At 38.1% G+C, this 24,263-nt stretch overlaps 1 protein-coding gene across 1 annotated transcript in view; it reads right to left on the bottom strand.

Annotated features, from left to right (window-relative positions):
• Positions 1-24,263, bottom strand: part of CNTN5 (contactin 5) — a 1,373,625-nt gene that overhangs the window by 1,044,750 nt on the left and 304,612 nt on the right. Inside the window, exon 3 of the mRNA XM_051820359.2 lies at positions 3,185-3,319. The gene's annotated coding sequence lies outside the window, so the exon portion shown is untranslated. The remainder of the gene's footprint in view (positions 1-3,184; positions 3,320-24,263) is intronic.

Here is a 24,263-nt window from a genome sequence, read left to right as displayed (position 1 = left end):
GTAAAACTAAAAGTATACAGCATACTAGATAGGATTAAGAGATAAAGGGAAGAGTTGGAGAAGGTCAATTAAATGCCTATGCAAGGATAACATCTTCTCAAAAATGAATGCCTAAATGGAGTAAAAACTATGTTACCTGGCTTTAAAAAAATGAGTGAAACATAAATTTCTTTGCATCTAATAGTTAAATAATACATTTAAAAATAAATAATTTTACAACGACCAAGTACAGATGCCTATAACAAATACCTCAACATGAATTAACATTGTATTATTGAATATACATTTAGGAAGAAAATGTAGCATCTCCCTTCTTGTCAACGAGACATCAGTTTTCTGTTGTTCTGAGTACACTGCTCCTGAAGCACTACCATGGACACTTCAGGTGCCATACAGTTCTAATATTCCATCAAAACTATCTCCACGGAATTTCCTTTGTCTAGTCACCAATTCTGGCCCACACTGTAAATATTTCAACAAATAGATGTGCTTTTTACATACATAACACATATGTGGCATGCATTTTTTTCAAACTTGGAATTTTCAAGACCATTAATGACAAAAATTAAAATTCCCTTTTTGGAAATTCAGAGAAACTTCCTCTCTATTGTCATTAGCTAAAGAACTCTCTAGTTGCATATATTCGCGCTACATTATAGGGGTTTTCATTCATTAGGTAATGAGAATCCTGACAGTTCTGAAAATCAATGTAACCTAGAGCCACTCGGGCTCTTCTCTAATGGATGGAGCATTCTCCTGGAGAAAAGCCAATGTCTATACTAAGCGTTGTCTGAGTCATTGAGTGAAACATTTCATCCTCAGAGGCTGAACTCAGGACCTCTTTTAATATATGTTGCCTCTTATGGCAGGAATGTAGTCGGTTGTGTCAAGATGAAACCGTCAGTGTCTCCTCTGAATGTTTTAAGTAGCTGTAGTGACAGATTAGGGGCAAGTCTGTGAATGAAATGGGGTTTTATTTAAAGTGACACAGTGAATCCACTCTTAGCAGATTCATCAATTCTAATTCACTTATGTATTTTTTGGAGTGCTCAATCTGTCTCATTTGTTTCAATTGCTTCCTATTCTACCAATATGCTGTTCAATTAGTGGAGCAGAGCAATGGCATGAGTGACATAGCAAGAGGGAACTGTGCTATGCCAAACTGTCTTTCATTGGTTCTCTGCACAGTTAAATATGCTTCTCATCCTCAACTTGAAACTTGGATTTATTAATAGGTTGACAAAAAGTCTCTTTCCAAAAATTAATTAGAGTTCTATTGAGCTACGTGAATTTTATACAATTCACTAAGTAATTGATAGAATATATCAGTTCACAGGTGGCCAAGACATTTACTCCATTCTCCTTCCATCTGCTGGTACACCTAGCACAAATTTAAATTGCATATCCATCATCCATCTGGAAGTAAGCAATAGCTCAGAAACGTTCTTACCTACAGCTGCTATCCTATGTTTACTTGTCTTTCTGTGAATGTCTTCAACCATTGTAACCTGTTTCTAACATGCAGAATTCAGTTAAGTTGCCTAGACTGAATTTATCTCCAGTATTCATAGATATCCCAGAATTAACAAGTTAATATTTGTTAAGATGCTTCTGTGCTTAAGAGTTAAGGACAGAATGGCTTATATACAGGAAATGGGCACTTTCTCATACATTTATATTTGTAAATACAATACAGATTGTTATTTTTAGTTTATGTTGTATATGAAAACTACAATGAAATCATTTTTATTGTAACAGACAGATCTGTCATGGTAAAATTTGACTTACAATTTGCCTAATGTTAGAATATTTCAGCGGGCAGATTTATAGGGACCTCACTTTTACCCATGTTTGGAATTTCACTGTTAAGAGTCTTTCCACCCTTTTCCCATTTATCTCTCTTCCCTGGTTTTCTGTTCTTAGGAAGCAAAATGGGAAATTCATGGCTACTTTTCTTCACAAAATTAATTTAAGAATATCTGATACATTAGGACCTTCAATGACATGGCAACCTGGCATAATTACATGAACTGAAAGGGAGGCACATGAGATATTAAATTGTCTTCATGCCACGACAAAATTTTGGTGTGACTCATTTAAAGCAAAATCAAATATACTGGAAAAGCTTTTGACTCCTTTATTATTACATGGAATTGCTCCTTAGCATCAGAATTAGTCACTTTTCTTTAACCATAATATTTAAGCTTAGAGAAACTGAAAGCACAGAATAGCCTGAGGAAAAACTCTCCAAATTTTGTATTGATTTTATCTGAATTAACCTGACAAATTAGAGGATAGACATGTGACAGCTTTGAAACTGAGTGTAATGTTGTCAATATTTTATAACTAACTGGAAACCAACAATACATCATTTTATATCCAGAACAGATTGACCTCCTTGGCTGATTATCTAAAAAATGTCATGAATATTGTGGTTCAGTAGCATGTATCAGATTTAATCTAGGATTATCTATTGTTACCCTCTTAGCCAGGAATATTAAAGATCGGTCTAATCATATATTTTAAATTATTCATTTTGAAGCACTATTATTAATTTCTGCAATGGTCAATATTACTCAAAATATGTGTAATTAATATTTAGTGATTTCCATCAATCGCATTAAATATAAAGGAATTTGGCGCTGCTGAGTAATCAGCATAAACAGTCTGCTCTTCCAAAACATCCCCCTCCCTGGTGGCCCTGACCCTACCTTGTTGCCCACAATTTCTTGCTTATTTAACTTAAGCTGTCTTCAAAGACAAACACATCACAAAGTGCAAAATCCCTTCAGTAGCACATTTTCTGTTGGCGTGGAATATACCAAGAAACAGGAGCTGTGTCACAGTACAATTTCTCTCATCATTTTCAGCAGTTTCACACCATCTTCATACACTTGTCATGCTTATAACAAACTAGAAATCAAATAAAGACAAAACATTCGACCTTTTCACTTAATAATATTCCTAGAATATTTTTAGAATGTTTATATTTACTGACACAATCAAGACATTTGCAATTCAAGGATAAGTCACTTCCTAAATTTGAGAACATTAAATATTAAGCTTTAGCATATTGATCAGTTGACTCAAGGAGGTCCCTAAATGATACATATGGGTTGTAAGGTTATGTTTCTTTCAACATATCTTTCAGTTTTAAAGCCAATGTAATAAAGATGGATTGTACCTGCTTTCTGAAAACAGGGCCCAAATTACACTCTTGAGGAAGGAACTGGTTTCTGGAAAGTAATCCTTTTGTAGCAGTCATGCAAAAACGATGCTTAGATCTTGAACAGCATTAAATGACAATCGTTATGGTCACCTGTTGAGAAAGAATATATACTGTTGTAAGTACAGATTAATTTTTAAACACTTTTCTTTGGCCAAATCCCAGTCTTACTAAATATTTTATATCATGGTTCTATTTAGTTACATATGCATTCACTAGGTTTTTTACCCATATTTGCAACTATTTATAACACTTCCTATTAAATATATTTATCTAACAGATGCTGCTTTTTAGATTTGTTTTCCCCTACAATTTTTATTTATTAAAGGAGCAAAGAATATTACTGCAAGTAAACTTTCATGCATTATAATACCTTAAAATATTTGAACCCATTTACACTTGTATTTCTAACTTTTCTTAGTTTTTATAATATTTTATAAAAATTATGCTATTCCAAGTATTTTCAATGATATTTTATTCTTAAACCTATTTAAGGGACTGATATTATGTATTTTTCTTAAAAGCTTATATCTGTTTAAAGTGTAAAATGCTTTTGAGAATTACTTTCTAGCCTATTCTCTGGTGACCCTCAGAGAACATGCAATTGTGTGAACACTATTCTTTTCACTTGCACTAAGTTCACTGTTTCAATGAAGGTCTCCTTTTAATTTAATTTTTATTTCTATAAAGTGTACTTTTACTAGATTTATCAATGTCCCAGCATCAAAACAAAGCATAAAAATACTCACAACATATCTCAAATAACTAAACTGGAATGTAATCTCTGGAAAACAAGATCTATGGAGGGCTTCAGCGCGACCTAAGCCATCAGCTGAGATCCCACGATAAGAAACTACCAAAAAAAAAAAAAAAAAAAAAGAAAAAGAAACTACCAAGAGTAGGGAAAAATTCCAGGTGCATTATTTCATGAGCAGGTTGTCTTCACAAACAAGATTTTTAGCTCTATGACTCTTTATTTATATCAGTTGGGATCATAAGAAATTTACAGTTTCTTCAGTCAAAAATGACAGAACATCAACAGATTTTCTTTAAACCTGGTTTGTATTTCAGATACCAAGTACATACTATAAACATTTTAGTCAACAAAATCACATTTTTTAGCAATATAGAAATCTTATTTTTAAATATCAGTCTAAAAATACAAAATTATGTGAGGAAATTATATTCTAAATTTACTTAAAAAGCAAATCAATCACTGTATTCTCAACAATTTGTTACCATTTTTAGTTATGAATTATGAACAAGTTTCTTTTTTCTATTCTTGGTTCCTCCCTTTATTCACCTGGCATTTCTTTATTATCCATCTTCCTTCATTGCATACCACTCCTTTCTTTTCTTCTTTCCTTCCTTAATATTGTGAATATTATAAATTTCTGCTCTCTTCCTTAGTAAACAAAATTTTGTTAAAAGGCTAGCATGATTTTTTTTTTGGTGTTTATAAAGTTTGTCAGAGAAGCAGTTATTTAAGCAATCAGCAGAACCTTTCATTTATGTATTGAAGAGCTGTTTCCTTTCATTTGGGCTATCAAGAAGAATTTTTTGGAAAGTCAGAATCCCATATTTGTATCATATCATAATTTCTTAGCGATTATAGAGTGTATTATTTTCCCCAAATTTATAGGGATACTGAGAAAAATTAAATCATATAATACATATGAAAGGTTCACTACCAAGCTTAGTACATAATACATATTTGATAAATATTTCCAATTATTATTTTTCTACTTTAATTATTGAGATACCTAAAAAACAATTACGATGAACAGTATTGTTCTGGTGATTGCTCTTTTCAAAGTCTCTCCTCAAGTTAGTTCCTCAGCATCAACACCTTTCAGCCTTGTGTCCTAATAAGCTCATGCCTGTTGTTTAGGCAGTATGTTGTAAAGAAGAGACTCCATCTAGAGTCAAGTCAGAGTTCTTTAAGTTCCTGCCATGAACTTATTCTAAATCAAGATAGCCTTTTACCATTTCAGGGCATCATGATATCAGAGCTTCTGTCTACTCAAAGGATCATTTTTGAAAAGTCAGAAATGGAGTTTTACATCTGCTATCTTAAGTCACATCTTATGATAGAACAGGACCTTTGCTAATTTGATTAGAGTTTTTGTCTCCACCAAACTCATGTAGAGGCTCAATGCATTGTGTGGCAATGTTGGTGGAGAGGGATGTTTGGGTCACTAGGACTTAGTCCTCATAAATGGATTTAATGCCTTTCTTGAGTGAATTCCTGCTCTCACACGACTGGGTTTCAGTTATGAAGATAGCAGGCAGGCTGTTAAAAATGAGTGAATTTCCTTTTGCTTTCCTTCTGCATGTACCTGTGTATCTTTAACCACTCTGCCATTACTTGACACAAGGCATAGCCCTCTCTAGATGGAGCAACATGATTTACATAAATTTTGATTTCATAAATTGTGAGCTAAATAAACTCCATTTCTTCATAAGTTACTCAGTCTTAGGGATTCTTATAGAGCAACAAGAAATGGACTAACAAACCAATCAATATTTTTCTCCCCACTTTAAAAAAATTTAATTTTACCGTAAGTCATCCTAGGTGACTTACTCAAAAATAGTATGATGTATCTCATGTTTCATAGCACTGCATTACTTCACTCTTGTCTAGTCAACATGAATTTGTCTTATATTTTTTTTTACTATTTTAATCTAACTTTACAAAGAAAACAAAGTCTTTATAATCATCTTAGTTTCAAAAGCCATACAATAAACTTGACACTTTCCACTTATTTTCTACATTTCTAAATCCTTTTCCAACTTTTTAAAAATTTATCAGTTTTCTCTTATTAGATTGGAACTATTTTTGCCTTACTCCAGAATGACTATCTCTAACAGAATATGCTTGTTATTTTCTGTTCTTAATGTGACAATGATTTGGAAAACAATAAGACTTTGCATGAAAATAACTTATAAAAACTAAGCCTTAAAATTATATATAATCGGCTGGTGCCATGGCTCACTGGGCTAATCCTCCACCTGTGGCGCCGCCGGCACCGGGGTTCTAGTCCTGGTCGGGGCACTGGATTCTGTCCCCATTGCTCCTCTTCCAGTCCAGCTCTCTGCTGTGGCCTGGGAGTGCAGTGGAGGATGGCCCAAGTGCTTGGGCCCTTGCACCTGCATGGGAGACCAGGAGAAGCACCTGGCTCCTGGCTTCAGATCAGCGCGGTGTGCCGGCCGCAGCAGCCACTGTGGGGTGAACCAACGGAAAAAGGAAGAGCTTTCTCTCTCTCTCTCTCTCTCTCTCTCACTGTCCACTCTGCCTGTCCAAAAAAAAAAAAAAAAAAAAAAAAAAAAAAAAAGATATATAATCTTTTGTGCTAACATAGTAATTGTAAGTGATTATGTAGTGCTGTTATTTACGATTCAAATGACTTTCCCACCCTTCCTCTCTGAACAGCTTCTATTTATATTTAGCTTCCTTTTCAAGTTTCAGATATTCTTTTTTTTTTTTTTTTTTTTTTTTTTTGACAGGCAGAGTGGACAGTGAGAGAGAGGGACAGAGAGAAAGGTCTTCCTTTTGCCGTTGGTTCACCCTCCAATGGCCGCCGCGACCGGCGCGCTACGGCCGGCGCACCGCGCTGATCCGATGGCAGGAGCCAGGAGCCAGGTGCTTTTCCTGGTCTCCCATGGGGTGCAGGGCCCAAGCACCTGGGCCATCCTCCACTGCACTCCCTGGCCACAGCAGAGGGCTGGCCTGGAAGAGGGGCAACCGGGACAGAATCCGGCGCCCCAACCGGGACTAGAACCCGGTGTGCCGGCGCCGCTAGGCGGAGGATTAGCCTAGTGAGCCGCGGCGCCGGCCAAGTTTCAGATATTCTTAAAGTTTTCCTGAAAACCTTCTACACAATTATTTTATGTTGTCATTATTTCTAAAACTTCTTGCAAATTCACTTATTAAAATCATTTTATACTAAGTGATATATAATTGATTTCTTTATAAGAATAGGGGATTTGTACTAACAAAGAGACCTCAGAAACACTAGCAAGCTGATAAGAATCCTGTAAAGCCAATGAGAAAGCCCTCAGAAGACGTAAAAAATTGGTAATATTTTTATATTTAACTTCTAAGTTTCAGGATAGTCAGGAAATAATCTGCTATCATTTTAGCTTAATGCCACAATATGATATTATGGTTAGCTTACCAAATTGATACCAGAGAAGACAAAGAGATCTGGAGTATAGATATATGAATTTACCAATTAAGGAAAAGGCACCAGATAAACTAAAACTAATATACAGAATGACTTAATTGGCTAACTAAAGCTGGTCTGCCATCAACCATTCTAGAGTAAGCACAATAACTCATTAACAGTGCACTTATGTTGACATGTATAGAAGTTATTCATGGTCCACAAACCAAGGGTACAACCTCAACTAAAGATGACCCGATTACGTCCACATGGAAAGCCCAATCTGCCTGCAATACAGAGCTACACTGAGGCGCTCCATTACCTTTCACAAATACAGTTTTATTCCACAAGTATTTCAAAAAGCTACTTGGTAGCAAGTTGACTACATGAATATCGTTAAACCCTGGAAGGGAAAGAATTCCTTTGACTGAAATCAAAACAAATTTTAAGTTTGAGTTTCCTCTCTAGCCCACAGTTCTTCAGTTAGTAGAACTCTGTAAGAGGTTAGCAAGTCTTTGAAGTCTGATTCATTAACATAGAACTTGCTTATAACATTGCATAGGAACAACTGCCACATGTAACACAGGAAGATACATAACTGTACACATGATCATTGGATTCACTGGTCATCACATACCACATGACCTAAAATCTCAATGAGATTATTTTCACAGTATTTAGAGCTAAATATGTTGTACATGATATTAAATACATTTCAGGCTCCTCCATCTTAAATATTGATATACAATCATGTAAGATATATAAATAAGAGTTACGTATCACTTAGTGACAGGGATATGATTTGAGAAGTGCAGGAATAGTTAATTTCATCCTTATACAAACATCATAATGAATTTACTCAAACCCAGATGGTATAGATCAATCGCTTGACCCTTGATGCAAGTGAGTCCAGATGAATTGGCTGCTTCCGAAATAATATGGCATAAAGTGTTTCACAATGAGCCTTTAGAATTAGAATAAGTACATTCTAAAATAATGATTAAAAAGTATAGAAAGGTAAATATGTAAACCATTAACATAGTTGTTTATTATCAGTATCAAGTTTTTTGTGCTGTATAAAACTGGATATGATACACATCAGTATCACTGGCAGCACAGTAAATTTGTTCACACCTGAAACACCACAGACATATGAGTAATGGATTCTGCTATGATGTTACCATGGCCATGATGTCAATCCAAGAATGATATTTTTTTCAGCTTTGTTATAATCTTTTGAACTACCATAGTATAGTGAGTGATCTGACATTGACTGCAAGCTCTTCTGCCGCACACGGCTGTGGAAGGAATTGGCTCATGTAATGATGCAGACAAAAAACGCCCAGTCTTCAGTTAGCAGAAAGAGGCCCAGGAGAGTTCAAGATTGTGTTTATATTAGTAGGATGCCAGCCTCAAAGATATAGGAAGTTTTAGTTTGAGATTGAAAGCAGGGGACAAAAAATAAAGGGAAGGAAGGAAGCAAGGAAGGGTGGAATTCAGAGTCCCAGCTCAAAGTGCATTAGGCATGGGAAATCGCCCTTAACCTGGGTGGAAGTCGAAGTCACCTTCTTTGGTCCATTCAGGCCTTCATCCAAAAGGTGGGGCCCACTCGCAGTGCAGAGGAGCAATGTGCTTTATTTGCTCAACTGATTACAATGTTCATATTATCCAGAAGCATTCTGACAGACACACTCAGAATAATTCTGAATGATATTTACCAAATGTTTAGTTGACACAAAAATGTAGCCATCACCCTTTCCTAACACCATATCCTCCTTCACCTTTGGCCTTATTTCACTCTTAGACAACACAACCATGTTCCACAGAACAGATATCTATACTTATTGTTCTCATTTTAATATATCATGTATTTCTCTCTCACTGTTATCTACCTTTCATATTCAATATCCCAATTGTTATGGTTTAGAGGGCTCCTATCAATGTTTGTTTCTCTTTTTCTTTAAATAAGGAATCTCTTCTGAGGCCATCTGTGACTATAGTATAGCACCTACACACAAAAAACTTTCAAAGTTACACTCCCTTTCTCCTTTGGATTTCTCAAAGTCATGACAAAATTGACATGTATGAACTGAACCAAGAGCTATGTCTGCTTTTCTTTCTCCCTTCCCAACCATGACAGTAACAATGATCATTCATTTTTCAATGCACTCAGTCTCAGTGAATGAGTCTACTCACATCCCAACTGCATAAGACAAAAATATGACACACATTTCCAATGTCTCATTCTTCCTGGAACATGAATTCTATTCTTTACCGAACATGCTTATTTGACCTTCTTATATATCTCAGATCAGTTTCTTTTCCTCTTCCTCTACCACTCTGATTAAATTAGAATCTGTTCTTCATTGTCATTGAATTTATCTCTCTGCATTCCATGGTTGGCCTACTTTGAAATTTTTATTATGCTGTAACCAGAATTATGAGTCAAACTGGAAATCAGATAAATGGCTGGATGTGAATGTTTGTTTCTTTACTTATGTTTCTGTACTTTATATGTATGTGTACAACTAATTGATTTAAACTATAAATATAAGATATATAATTGAATATATTATATATAATTTAATCTTCATTATATGCTACACACTGTGCTACTTTTTGGAAATTTAAACATGAACAAGAAAAACACCCTAATCTTAAGCATTTTATGGTCCAGTAAGACAGCAAGATGAATGGTTAGTTTCAACTTTGTGTGATAAGTATTGTGATAAGGATTCAGCAAAAGCACTATGGTGATATGTTTTTGGATGTGGCTTGTCTTCCAAAGGTCATGTACTGGAGACTTGATCATCACTACAGCAGTGTCGGGAAGAGGCTAAACCTTTAAAAGGCACAGCTTGGTACACATAGGACTAATGTTATTTTCTTGGGACCATAGTAAATTCCTTTGAGAGTGAGCTGTTATAAAAGAGAGCCTGGCACTTGAGCCCCTCCATCTTTGTCTTCCTGACTCACCATGTGACCTGTTCCCTCTTGTATGCGCCTCCTATGACGCCATCCAGAGTGATGCATCCGGAGTCCATGTTATGTTTTCTGGACTTTCAGTCTCTAAAACTGCAAGATAATGAACCTTTTTTTTTCATTCATAATCCAGCCTGAGGGATTTTGTTGTAGCAATAAGAAATGGACTAATACACATGGAATCACAGGGAAGTCATCCAGCTCGTTACTGAGCAATCCGGGAAGATTTTTACAGAAGTGACTTTCAAGCTTGTGAGAAGTGAGAACTGGATCAAGCACTGTGTGGCAAGGAGGATGAGAAGAGTCATGTGGGTTGTTGCAAGAATTAAAAATAACTCATGAAATAATTATCAATGAAAACACTACTTTTCATACATTTACACATCAAGTATTAAGTATCACAGTGTAAAAAGTACTTCCACATGCATTAAACTTCTTAAGCTTCAACTCAATGTTATTAATATCAAGAAAGATTTTTTTTTTCTGAGAGCTTATAGAGTGAAGGTTACACAGTAAATATCTGAATCTGGAATAGCAAAGTCCAAAACTCCTTTTTATAAACAGGATACACATTTCTTTCATTTCTAAATGCATTCTTGGTCAAATACTGTTATAAGACTGCTCAAATATTCCATTAACATCAAATGTTCTTATTTACCTTTTAAAGATATTTAAACCCTTAACTTCTAATTTCACTGTTGAAGATTTTGTAGTTAATCATTCATGATATGTAGTCAATTTTTAATGATACCAGGTGGATCATCCTAATTCCAGATTAACTATATCCCACTGACAAGATTTCTTCCCCACCCTGCTGCCACCTGTCTGGTAGCAAACCTGCTCAGCTGTGGAAACTGACAGCTGGTTCTTCATGGGGGAGTGGTGGGAGCAGGAGTCAGGTGAAAATGGCTCATTAGCAGTGAAATGGAAAAAATGTGCCGGTTTCCCTGTGGACATTTTGGTTGATGCTTCTCTCTCTTCAATTGCCCAACTGAGAATTAATTGCAAAGAAAAGCCATTTAATTCTCAAAATTTTTGAAATTTCTATGATGTGATGCCATCATATTTAATTAACTTATTTATGTTTTCTCCTGTTGAGGTTTCCATTTTGACTTTAAGTACAGCCTAAGTGCTTGAAGAAAAATAGATTAATCCGATTGATGTCAAGGCTTACAGAGCATGTCCAGGGATTCTGCAGTAGACAGAACCTGGGGACTGGGAATCAGCATACTAAGTTCTAGTCATTCATTAGTTGCATAAAATCATAAGTTCTCTTAACTCCTCTGGACTTCCACTATTGCACTCAAATAAACAGAATTAATGGCCACATTAATTGATTAATTACAAGTTTTTCTTTCCCTTTTCTGTTTGGTTTGGCATTTCAAATAACATTTCTCTCAAACCTCTTACATTTGTGGGCTTTTGTATTGTTAAAAGATATTTTTATTGTGTTTATAGAATGTTTGAAATATCAAGAGGGGAGTTTTACACTTGGATTGTGAATTTGTTTACAGAAAAGTACAAAAAGAGTCCAGTTATGAAATTAAACACATAATTTTCAAAGAATTTCTCATCAATTCATCAACTATAAAGTCATACTGGTCCCTGCTGCTCCACTCCTGATCCAGCTCTCTGCTATGGCCTGGGAAAGCAGTAGAAGATGGCCCAAGTCCTTGGGCCCCTGCACCCACGTGGGAGACCCAGAAGAAGCTTCTGGCTCCTGGCTTTGGATCGGCGCAGCTCCAGTCATTGCGGCCATATTGGGAGTGAACCAGCGGATGGAAGACCTATCTCTCTCTGCTTCTCCTTCTCTCTCTGTGTAACTCTGCCTTTCAAGAAAATAAATAAATCTTTAAAAAAGAAAGTAATACTGTTTGATATATTCATAGGACATTTTAGTATAGTAAGTTAATTGTTATAGGGTATCTCCTAAATACTGTGGTTCAAAATGTATTTATTTGAAAGGCAGAGTTATGAGAGAGAGAGAGAGAGAGAGAGAGAGGAGAGAGAGAGATCTTCCATCCACTGCTTCATTCTCCAAATGGCTGTAACTGCCACCGCTGGTACAGGACAAAGCCAGGAGCCAGGAGCTTTATTTGGGTATCCCATGTGGGTGTCAGGGACAGAAACACTTCGGCCATCTTTCTCTGGCTTCTGAGGTGCATTAACAGGGAGCTGGATCATAATGAGAGCATCAGTACTGGACCTGGAGCTCATTTGGGATGCCAGTATCACAGGCAGTGGCTTAACCCACTGTGTCAAAACGCTGGCCCTGATACTTTTCAAACTATGAAAAGTTAATTATACTTAATATACAACCTTCCTCCAAAATAAATAATTATTTGTGCAAAATGGGCCCCCAATAGTATGTAGCTATATATTCTTTGCAGGACTTGAACTCTCTAGAGGATGCCCAAATGTTAGCTACACACTGAGATGCCAAGAATAACCTGAATGAAGGCAGACTGGAAAAGATCCAAAACTAAACTAGAAACTGCATCTCACACTTTATCATTTGAACTCCTTCCTCACATATGTGCACTTGTCTTCTGACCCTTCTTGTTTCCTGAGAGCTTGAAGCTCTGCCATTAGGAGCAGCCACTGGAAGTCCCGCTGTAACATCTGTCAGTATTAGTTAAGAATACCATCCAACTAGAATGTTTTCTTCTATAGTCATTTTTGGCTTACTCAGTGGGGCCCAGGGGGGGTCAAAAGATCTGCCTGCAATAAACAACCAAGCACGGTACTGGTGGTTGAAATATTTCATTTCACAAAACCAGGAACTCCCACACCGACCTTGTCACTGCTATTTGTCACACATTTACCACATGTGTCTTCTGTCTCAAAAACCTCTGATGTCCCCTAAGCCCAATGTCACGGAGCAAAACTGCCTCTCAGACACCACCACAAACTCGTCAGAAAGAAGAGAGCAGGCTGAAGTCGGTTTTTATAGACTTTATTCTCTAAGGGCACTGAGAATTTGAGAGCAACTAAAGCTGAGAAAGGTCCTTCCTGCTTTTCTACCACCGGCACTGCAGCTGTTAGCACTTCTGGTGTCAGGGTACAAATGTCATGAAGGTACTGGCAGTAAAGTAACACCCATGAAAAACAGCCCTGCAGCCTGGCTGGCCGCCAGAGCCTGTAATCATTTTGTTATACAGTTCTTAGAGCTGAACTTTTATTATTGCTATTTCCTCCAACCGCTCTTAATTGAAGCCGAGGGATTTTCCTCACATCAATAGAATGAAAGAGTATTAAAAAAAATGTAATTTTGAAAGTGAAGGCTAACTGAGCTGCTTAGAATATTATGGTTCAACTTTCTGTAATTCCTAAACATATATGCTATGGGATGAAATTATTTGAATTAAAAATTTGCCCTCTCCCACAGTATTGGGTCTTCTAATGAAACCTCTTCAAATGTATACAAGATGTACAGAACCGGAATGTTTATTTTCTCATATCTAATTACAGAAAATTGCCCAGATAAAGAATAGAAATAACTTATCAATAAAGTGATTTTCCAATGTTTGAGAAATTCTGGAATTTATCATAAAAGTGTATACATAATTTTATTATACAATAATTCCTTTCCTAAAACTTTTTTTTTTTTTTTAATTTTGGTACAATGACAGAACAACTAATGGGTAGGAGGAAATGCCTTTCTTCTGGGTGGGATTCTAGAGGTTTGGATATTGACAAGCTGCCTGGCATCAGCAATCTTTCTAATTTTCAGTAAGCATCAATTTTAATCTTGGATATGGCAATTTACCAGCCAGGAAGCCAGAACCTACAGAAGGTTGCCCTTGACCCTTGCTGACAATTTTTCCAGGGACATCTACTAGAAAATAGGGATTGTTTCTCTAGCCCAAAAAAAGTATACACCTTTTACCATCTAATTCAAGGAGCAGATATTATGGAAACTACTTTTCCAAGTTCATTTTCTGTATCTGCCTACACACATACCCATTATATATACAAATTCATTATTTTTCTACCATTTGCATTCTCTCAAAATTGCTTTTGCTATGGTTGTAAGTAGCCTCTATTTAATGCAAATAATATATGGAAAAGAAGAAATATTGGTTTTATGCACTATGATCAATTAGGGCAATTCCTTTCATCTTCTGATTATTAATAACAATGGCCATTTCCACAATTTAAATTCCAAATCTCTTAAGGCTCTAATCAATATACCCATAGAGATGTCTTTTTCTTTTTAATTTTTATTTATTTATTTGAGAGGCACAGAGACACAGACACTGTTAGACAGAAAGCCCCCATATTTTGGCTCACTTGTCAAATATACACAACAGCCAAGAAGCCAGGAACCAGGAACACTCCAGTCTCCTCTGTAAGTAGCAGGAATTCAGTTACTTGAGATATCACTATTAGGAAACTGGCGCAGTTGTAGCCAGGTGGCTGCATGGCCCAGCTACCTGAGCCAGGCTCCACCCCCATCCTAATGGGATTCCCTGCTCCTGCTTCCCTGCCCGCCCTCAGGCAAAGTTTTAAAAGGGCCTGTTCCTGCACACTGTGCTCTCTTGGCTCACGGTCCTTCTCTCCTGCGCTCTCTTGACCTCTCTTGGCTTCCCTCCTCTCTCTTCTCCCTCCTCTGTCTCTCTCTCACAGTCTCCTTCTCTCTTTTCCCTTCGCCGCCCCTTCACTCCGGTCTGTAGGGTGTTCCTCAATAAACCCTTTCCCTTACTCCGGTGTCCGGTGTGCTTTGCGATGGCTAACATTAAGATATAACATTGGTGCCGTGAGTTGGATAGCCTCATATTGGTAATCCAGTGTCCCCCAGTGCTCTGGGGTCCTGGATTTCTGCCGGTCACAAAGCACACCTCCGGAACTCTTTCCAAGCCACTGAATGCTCTGCAATCTCCATCCATACATCAGCCTTCCAAATTTTGAGGTAAGACGAAGAACGGGAAGCCCTCACGGCAACTGCTATTTGAGTGGTGGTCTACTGTCGGATACTCACCTGACTACTCTCATAAAGGTCATAGCACTGGACTCTAGCCACCACTCCTACTTCTACTTAAGGCCTTTAGCCTCTATGGACACTGTGTCCAGGCAACAGTGGGTGTGAGTGACGACTCCATCTCTTTTCGCCTCTTTACAGGCGAGGCCCTGGGCTTCAGCAGGCGCTTGGGTGACGACCCCGCCTTCTGTTCCCATATTCTCTTGTTAGTCAGATAGCGGGGATGCAAGGACGCTTGCAATCCACGGATCTGACTCTACAGGTCGCAATGGGAACTTTTCTCTAACCACGTTCCGTCTGATGGTCCCTCTCAAATTGGCCCCAGCCCTCAAAAAGTGGCCCCTCCATGGTGGTGCATTTGGCCCTGAGGGATCAGAAGTCAGAGTAGTTTGACCCTGATGACATCTTTATCACTTCCGTGAGCATTTGGGAAAATGGAAGGAGATTCCATACGTTCAAGCCTTTTCCTGTCTTCGAACTAAACCTTCCCTGTGTCCTTCTGGTCTCCAAGATTCGCACTGGGGGCAGAAGCCTGAGCAAAAAAATCCTTTCTTCTGCCCCGATCCTGTTCCCACCACTACCACAACCTCCTTTGATCCTGCAGATGAACCTCCTTATCGCTCCAATCTACAGGCATTGGCTCAGCCACCTCCTGAGGCCTCAGCAGCTGAAGCTCCAGCGCCATTATCCCCCATGCAGCAGCTGCGTCCTCACCTCCCCCTCCTGCCGAATTCCAGGGGGCGGGGTCAACCTCTGCTCCCACCTCCACTGCAGTCTCTTCCATCTTCTCAAGCCCCTTGCTCATCTATTCCTCAAAGCCATTCTCTGCCCACGTGTACTTCCTCCCTAGCTCCTACCCCCACTCTAAGGATATCTCCCCCTCCCACCTTAGAACCAGTCCTGGCCCAAAGTCTACTATCTTTGTCTTATCGGTTTGGGAATGGCGGTCTCCAACTGGTCTTTTGTCCCTCTCTTGTCCCAGTCTTACCATAAGAATAGCAAGGGAAGGGTAGTCCCATCCTTTTGGGCTCCTTGCTTATTGAGAAACAAATTAGGTATCCCACCCTTCTGAGGGTTCTTTTGTTTTATCTTGAGCAAGCCAGACAGGAAAATCAGATTTCCTGCGTGGACCTGGCTCACTGTAATTTTTCTTTAAATCTAGGATACCACTACCTTTGAAACTATTGCTTTGTAAAATGCTGAATTTATTTTGCAATTTATTTTAACAGGTTTCCGGGTAATCAGTATTCAATGAAACAGCAATGGGTAATTAGTACTTGCCTTAAATGAATGCAATTTTAATTTCAATTAAATTCAGATAAAAATATATCAGCATCCTAAGTCATTTAGGTGTAACTGCTAATTTAAATTGGGTAAAACTTTTGTATACTCAACATCGCAAAGCACACCAGACACTGGAGTAAGGGAAAGGGTTTATTGAGGAACACCCTACAGACTGGAGTGAAGGGGCAGCGAAGGGAAAAAAGAGAAGGAGACTGTGAGAGAGAGACAGAGGAGGGAGAAGAGAGAGGAGGGAAGCCAAGAGAGTGCAGGAGAGAAGGACCGTGAGCCAAGAGAGCACAGTGTGCAGGAACAGGCTCTTTTAAAACTTTGCCTGAGGGTGGGCAGGGAAGCAGGAGCAGGGAATCCCATTAGGATGGGGGTGGAGCCTGGCTCAGGTAGCTGGGCCATGCAGCCACCTGGCTACAACTGCGCCAGTTTCCTAACAATCACCACTTCCATAAAGGATCCACATTAGCAGAAAGAGCCAAGCACTGAATGTAGGTACCCTGATTTGGGCATCCAACTAGGATCTTAACTGCTAGACCAAATGCCCATTCTCTTATATGGAGTTATGTGAATGTTAACCTTGTCATTTTCAAACTGCCCTGTAATCTTTGCTTTTCTGTATTACCTATTTGTCTAGGTTTACTTAATGTATGCAGTTCTTTGGTAAAAACAAAATAAAATATAAAATATGATTTACATATTTCAAGTTTCTTATCTTGAAACTTAACTATTTTTATTACAACTATTATAATTTAATAATTCACTGTTTTCTGTAAGCTTGATTCAAAAATAGGTATCAAATTTGATCTTTGTCCATCTGTAGTACTAAAATTCAGCATGGTACTCTTTTCACTGGGCAATGGCAGTGGTCTCTTAACGATTGTTCCTGTCACTCTCTCTGACTACCTCATCTGGTTCTATCCTTTAGACTCTGTGTAACTTCCTTACCAACAAATGTACAGCAGCTATGCATTCCTAGGCTCCACTCTGCTTATCAAATAATCATCCAAATCCTTAGGCTGACACTGTTTACAATCTCTTTTTTTTTTCAGCTTCACTATCTGATTGTTTCTCTTGCTTCCCATCCTAGTTACCAAAGCAAATATTTTTATTAGTTCATGACTTGACATTTTCACTTTGCCTGGAATAAACATCAACATCTCCAACCTTTATTCCCATGCTATGCAAAATGCTGCAGCATCAGTATCATTTGAGAACATGTTAGAAACTCAGAATATCAGGCTCACCCCAGACCCCCTGAATCAGAATCTGCAAGTTTACAAAACCCCATTGTGTATTATGCACAAGGAATGTTACTTCTTCCCTGAAGCCAAGATGACGAGACAGCCTCCAGCTTCTGCCTCACTCCCCAGATGTCTGCCACAGCCAGCGCAGGGACTGACTGAGGGGCCAGAATGAAGCCAGGAACTAGGAACTTTATCCAGGTCTCCCATAGAGGTATGGGGACCCTATTCTTGGGCCATCATCTGTTGCCTCCCAGGGTGCACATCAGTAAGAAACTGGATCTGAAACAGAGACTAACTCCATCCCAGGACCTGTATTGTGGGATGTGGGAATCAAAAGTGATGGCTTCACCTGCTGTACTACAATGCCTGGCCCACATTGTGAATATTTTAATTGTACTCAAACTTGTCCTTCACATCTTCCTTTTCCTCTCATCTCTTCCTACCCTCTTTCCTTTTCCTATCTCCTTTCCAGGTCATTCTTACTTAACAATGCTCGGAGGAAGAGGAGATTTTGTGTGAGCCTGTTTCTCTGGTTATGTGCCAATTAACCGCTCAGATTTTCTTTTCCATCTGATACTTCCTGGTGCCTAAGAAGAATGAATTTTCTATTTTCTTTGCTCAGACAGTAACAATTTTTCCTACTTTATGACAAAAGTGAAACTAGACTTTACAAACCCAGTCACAGCTCAATAAGGGAAAACAACCATTTGGAAAAACATACAATGGGCCAACTACACAGTGTGGCATCTCCACTTAGTGTGTAGTATCAATTCAAAATGCTTCGTATGGCAGAAGGGTGGGACAGGCAGCTTTTCCTATTAAACAGTAAACTTAGTAATGTGATATTTTTAGAACAGTAATTATGAATTGCTAAAATATTTCATTTGTTTAAAATATTTCATCACAGGTAAACACATTCACTTCAGCGCCAGCTTAATTAGAATTTTATTAATTAACTAAATTAATATTTGGAAATAATGAATATTCAGAAAATTTAGAAAATTCAGAAAATTAAATTATGCCAATGAAAAGCTAAACATACATTAAAAACTGGCATTTTTCAATGCATTAAATATTTGTTTACTCTAAATTTGCTTACATATGGTTGCATGGTTTCCCATCCCACCCTCTGAGCTAATCTGCATTCTGATCTGCTTTCTGACTCACGTCCCCAGAAATATGAAGGCAGATAGTTTTTGCCATTCCCATGCACTTGGAACCCAGCATATGCTCAGCCTGGAATGCCTCTTTCTGGGTAAATACCTTATTGGATCAACAAAGTCTAGAGTATGACTTAGGCTAAAATGATGAAATAATGTCATACTTTTGCAAATGCAACATTTATTATTAAGGTGAAAAATTATTAGACTAAATGTATACTAAATATATACTATACTAGATGTATATCTTGGTTATTATAAACACAATTTAAATGGGTTACAATAGCCTTTATAATGATAAAATATAAAATTACTGAACTCTAACTTCATAGAAAAAACTCCTTGTTTTGAATAGGAAACAAATTCTTTGAAATGTACACAATTAAACAAAATTAGGTGTTTTGTTTCATATATAGTCTGTGCTTGGTGATAAAATAAATTCACCTGAGAGGGGTCCATATAAAGACCTAAATAAATAGCTCTGTCCAGTTTTTCAGTAGGTGAGAACTTTTCTGAAGTTTTCTATTAACATCTTCTTAGTGCATTTTTAACTGTCAGTAGATGTTTGAGTCTAGAATAAATTAGTAGATGAACATGTTGATCTTAAAATGAAAGCTTCAAATGAAAAATTATTAATAAGACTATATAACCAAAGAACTGAAGATCTGTGTGAAACTATAAATAATTTGAACTAAAAATGGGTCACAATGATTTACATATTTCAAGATTTGCTTTTTACTCTTGCGTCATGACCTACATTTGTGAAATTATTTTGCTGATGTGATCTTACATGCTGATTTTTAAAGTTTGGTTGGTATTTTATTTCTGTTCATTGAACTTATTAGAGGAAATAGCTATGTAGAAAAAAAGTCTATGAAATCTTAGATAATGTGAAATGATAACAAAGAGAAAATCTAATCTGTGCATATTAAATTGGGGGGTAGTATAATTCCAAGGAGTTGTAGATTCTTTATTTTATCTCTCCCATCTGAGCTTTCTGCACTAATGACCACTCTTTTTCAAGCCTATGAAGACAGTGACTTAACTGAAATTTTATGTCTTTCTCTTGTTAGCAGAAGACCTGTAATGCCATCTCCATGCTTCCAAATATTTTTGGCCACTTGTTTGCTTGGGACTTGGAATAAATCACTTAATTTTTCTGAATTCCTTTTTTTTTGTATCCTGTTTTCATATGGTATTTTGCTTTTAAGAATACAATAACAATGGCTAATATTTATTGAATATTTATAAAATGGTGTGGATTGTTCTAAGCACTTCACATACACTCACTGTAGTATATGCAGAACAGAGATACAGATTGGTGCATAATTTGTCAACATCACACTATTTGGTGTAAGCAGACTGAGTGGAATCCATTTTGTTAACTGTTTGGCTGTCTTACTAGTCTATTTTACTGAAGGAGAAGCAAAGGTGTTATAGAAAAATCTACTGAGTATCTTAGGAGACAAAGATGTGTTTCCTTTAGCTCATGCATTATATGAAATATTAAAAGTTTACAACAATAACATATAGAAGTTATCATTGTGACTTTTAACATATAAGGGACCAAGACTAACAGCAGGTCTATAATTTGCCTCAGATCAAAAAAGCAAGTGACTGAGAGGATAATTTTTCAAACCAATGTATATTGTCTTATCTCAGGAGCTTCATATCATGTCTTTTTTACTCTCTAATATTGGCATTGTAATGCAATTTTTGAAAAAGCAAATAATATATTGTTTCTGCTAACAATTTTTTAAATGCTCTCCTTTTTGTTGGATTGACATTACATATTCAATAAAGTTGGATTGGCATTACATATTCAGTTAACTTTCACTGGAACAAATTATCTCTACTACATTTCTGATACTTCATTTCAGATGATACAGCCTGACCTCAGTCTAAGAATGAATTGGTGGTCACTTGAAATTTTAGTCCTGATTAAAAAGCGTAGCTGTCAACAAAACAGCCATCTGTTCTGAATGTCTTTAGCGACGGTGGTTGAGGATCTTCTCACAGAGAAGTTGGCAAGTTATATCTCTAGATAGTAAACAGGTCCAAAAAATAAATTTCCAGATACACTAAAAGAAAATATAAACTCTGTGTTCTTATTGAGGGGGCAGCTGAGGGCATTTAAGGAGCTAAAATTAGTGGAATATTATTTGCACAAATAAGAATATGGTCAATTTTAACATTACAAAAATTAAGCATGTATTAAGGTAAAATTTCCTTAAAATGACAATGGCATTGATTTGAAGAGTGAGGCTTTTTGTAGCATCTTCTATTTCAGGAACCCCTTGAGAGTAAACTTAGGAAGCTGCAGAGAAAGGTCAGCTTTGCAAAGGGGCAGTGAAGGAAGAGCCCAAAAGTTTGGTGTGGTTGTAGCTAAACCAGCTGCTGCAAAGCTGGAAATGAAACCCACACCCGGGAAGGGTACGGAAGGGTAAGTCCTCAGATAAAAAAGTGTTTGCAAAAGGGAACACAGGAGCAAGGGCAAACAGGCCTGGGTGGCTAACCAAGAAGCTAAAGATTGGCCTGCAGAAAATGGAGAAACTAATGAGGAGAGTCCAGTTTCTCACGAAGCAGAAGGGAAAGGAGCCAGGTCGTTTACATTTAGATCATACACTGTGTCTCATCAGTGGCCCTGTCTCCCTTTTTTTACAATCCAGGGGAATATTTTGATCAACTATTTTGTAAATGCAAGTGTTTGTTTGCTCTAGAAAAATTTTTTATGAAGGAAGGAAGCCCACCTCACCCCATTTTTTTTAAGAGGAGAAATCCTTTGCTGGTTGTTTATTTTCTGGTATAACCAGAAAATGGTAAGGTCTTGAACTAGGGAAAGCTTTGAATATGTTGGGTGTCAGCTTAACATTCAATAGCTGGGGGTGATTTTTAAATCCTACAATGCAATGCACACTAAATGGCAATTTGGAATCTCCATTGTGCATTTAATATGTCTTGAACATTTTCAGTTACTTCTCCCATGTTTAGAATTGTTTCCCACGAAAACCACTCCTTACTGCTCTGTCGGAACCATGGGTGCTTTGTAACATCTTTGGTTGTGAGAGTCCAGTTTTCCTAATGATTTTGTTAATGTGCTGTCAAAGACTGGTAATTTGAGTATGTCGTATATATGATATTAAATTGTGAAATGTGGGATTTATTAACAGCAACCTTTGAAGATACTGGTACATCACAGCCTCTTAAGGAAGAGTTGCTTCCAAATTGAAGCTGGAAAGTCTCAGGAATAATTTTAAAAAAAGAATAACAATTAAAGCTTTATTTAGATTTTCGTTACATATGTTACAAATTGCATACAAATTGAAAGGTCTGTGTACTGATTCTCAACATCAATAAAATCTCATTTATGAACAAATAAAGTAAACACTGTCATATTTACACCTTCGGAACAGATTAAAAGTATTCTTTTTAAATTAAGATTAGGCTGGCGCTGCAGCTCACTAGGCTAATCCTCCACCTTGCGGCACTGGCACACCAGGTTCTAGTCCCGGTTGGGGCACTGGATTCTGTCCCGGTTGCCCCTCTTCCAGGCCAGCTCTCTGCTGTGGCCAGGGAGTGCAGTGGAGGATGGCCCAAGTCCTTGGGCCCTGCATCCCATGGGAGACCAGGATAAGTACCTGGCTCCTGCCATCGGATCAGCGTGGTGTGCTGGCCGCAGAGCGCTGGCCGCGGCGGCCATTGGAGGGTGAACCAACAGCAAAAGGAAGACCTTTCTCTCTGTCTCTCTCTCTCTCTCTCACTGTCCACTCTGCCTGTCAAAAAAATAAAAAATAAAAAAAAATTAAGATTAATTAATTAATTAACCCAAGGGCACTTTAAAGACCCTAAGGGGACAAATTCCAGAAAGACAAATGATGAGCTCCTTAGAACCTCTCTAGCCAAAGACTGGTTATTGGTAATGAGTATTTGTTTTTAAAGTCTCTGGAAATTGTTCCAAAAGCTTGTAGCAAAAGAATAAACAGAGTTCAGGGGGGCGGAGCCAAGATGGCGGAATAGTGAAGGCACGCACCGATAGTCCGGGAAAATTTAGTTTAATAAAAGGGGAGTTACGGTAGCCTCAGAAAAAAGAACCAGGAAAATATTGCAGAGGAAACCCTTCTGGATTGAGGGGTCGTGAATCGGAGGACCTACTGGGAGAACAAGGTCGCCCACCGCGCAGAAGCCGAGCCGCGGGACCGAGCTGCGCAAGCCGAGCCGCGGGACCAAGCCGCTGGAACGCGAGGTGAGCCGAACCTCAATAGCCCGAGACACTGGCAGGCAAGCGGAGAGAGGAGACTAGAGGGAACGACACCCGGGGGGGGGGGGGGAACTTCACCAGGCTAACTGGAAGAGAGAGAGGGAAAAAAAAAAAAAAGGTGACTGGCACGGACACGGGTTTCTCTCTATCCGCTCACCTCTCAAGGGCGAGCAAGACAAAGAGCAGGCGCCATCTTGGACATACGTCATAAGCAGAGCGACCTCAGGTCTGCACCGGCCCTGAGCCTAGCAGAAAAACCTGACTCTGGGCGGGGTGAATTAACAGGAGATTAGGACCTAGTAAATTTGTGGTGCTACTGAACTGAGACTGTGAAAAAAGAGACGGTGGGGGAGAGAACTCACGGAATTCACGTGAGCACTCTCCAGAGACGCTATAATTCCGTAACTTTGGCAACCCAGTGGGAGACTGAAGGAGAATTTGAGCCCACTCTGAGGGCAGAACAGATTCCCTGTGTGGTCCTTGGGAAAGAGCTTCTGATCTCTGGCTCCTGTGGGTATATCATTTGCCTGCTAACTACCTCCAACTTCGTTCAGCTGTGCAGAATAACTTCCCTTTTGAATCAAAAAAAAAAAAAAAAAAAGAAAGAGAGAGAGAGAGAGAGGTTTACCACGCCTAACCTGGGAGTGTCACCTTTGGCACACCAAACAGAGCTCTCAGGCCACACCCATCTCAAGCCCTAAGGCTCCATCAAAAACAGATAGTCCACTTAATCTAGAGTCATAGTATAACAAGAAAAAGCACCACAGTGAAGAAACCAACTATCTCCAATATGCCAAATAACAAACGCAAAAACCAAGGTAATAAAAACAAGGAAGTCACCATGAAGCCCTCAAATGAAAAAGACACCCCAATTCAAGATTATGAGGATGATGATATAGAAGAAATGCAAGAAGCAGATCTCAAAAAATTGATAAGAACATTAAGAAGTTCTC

This window comes from Oryctolagus cuniculus, chromosome 1 (genome assembly GCF_964237555.1).
Source record: "Oryctolagus cuniculus chromosome 1, mOryCun1.1, whole genome shotgun sequence".
Lineage (NCBI taxonomy): Eukaryota > Metazoa > Chordata > Mammalia > Lagomorpha > Leporidae > Oryctolagus > Oryctolagus cuniculus.
Note: the sequence above shows the minus strand (reverse complement) of the source record. Positions and strands in the feature narration are given on the sequence as shown.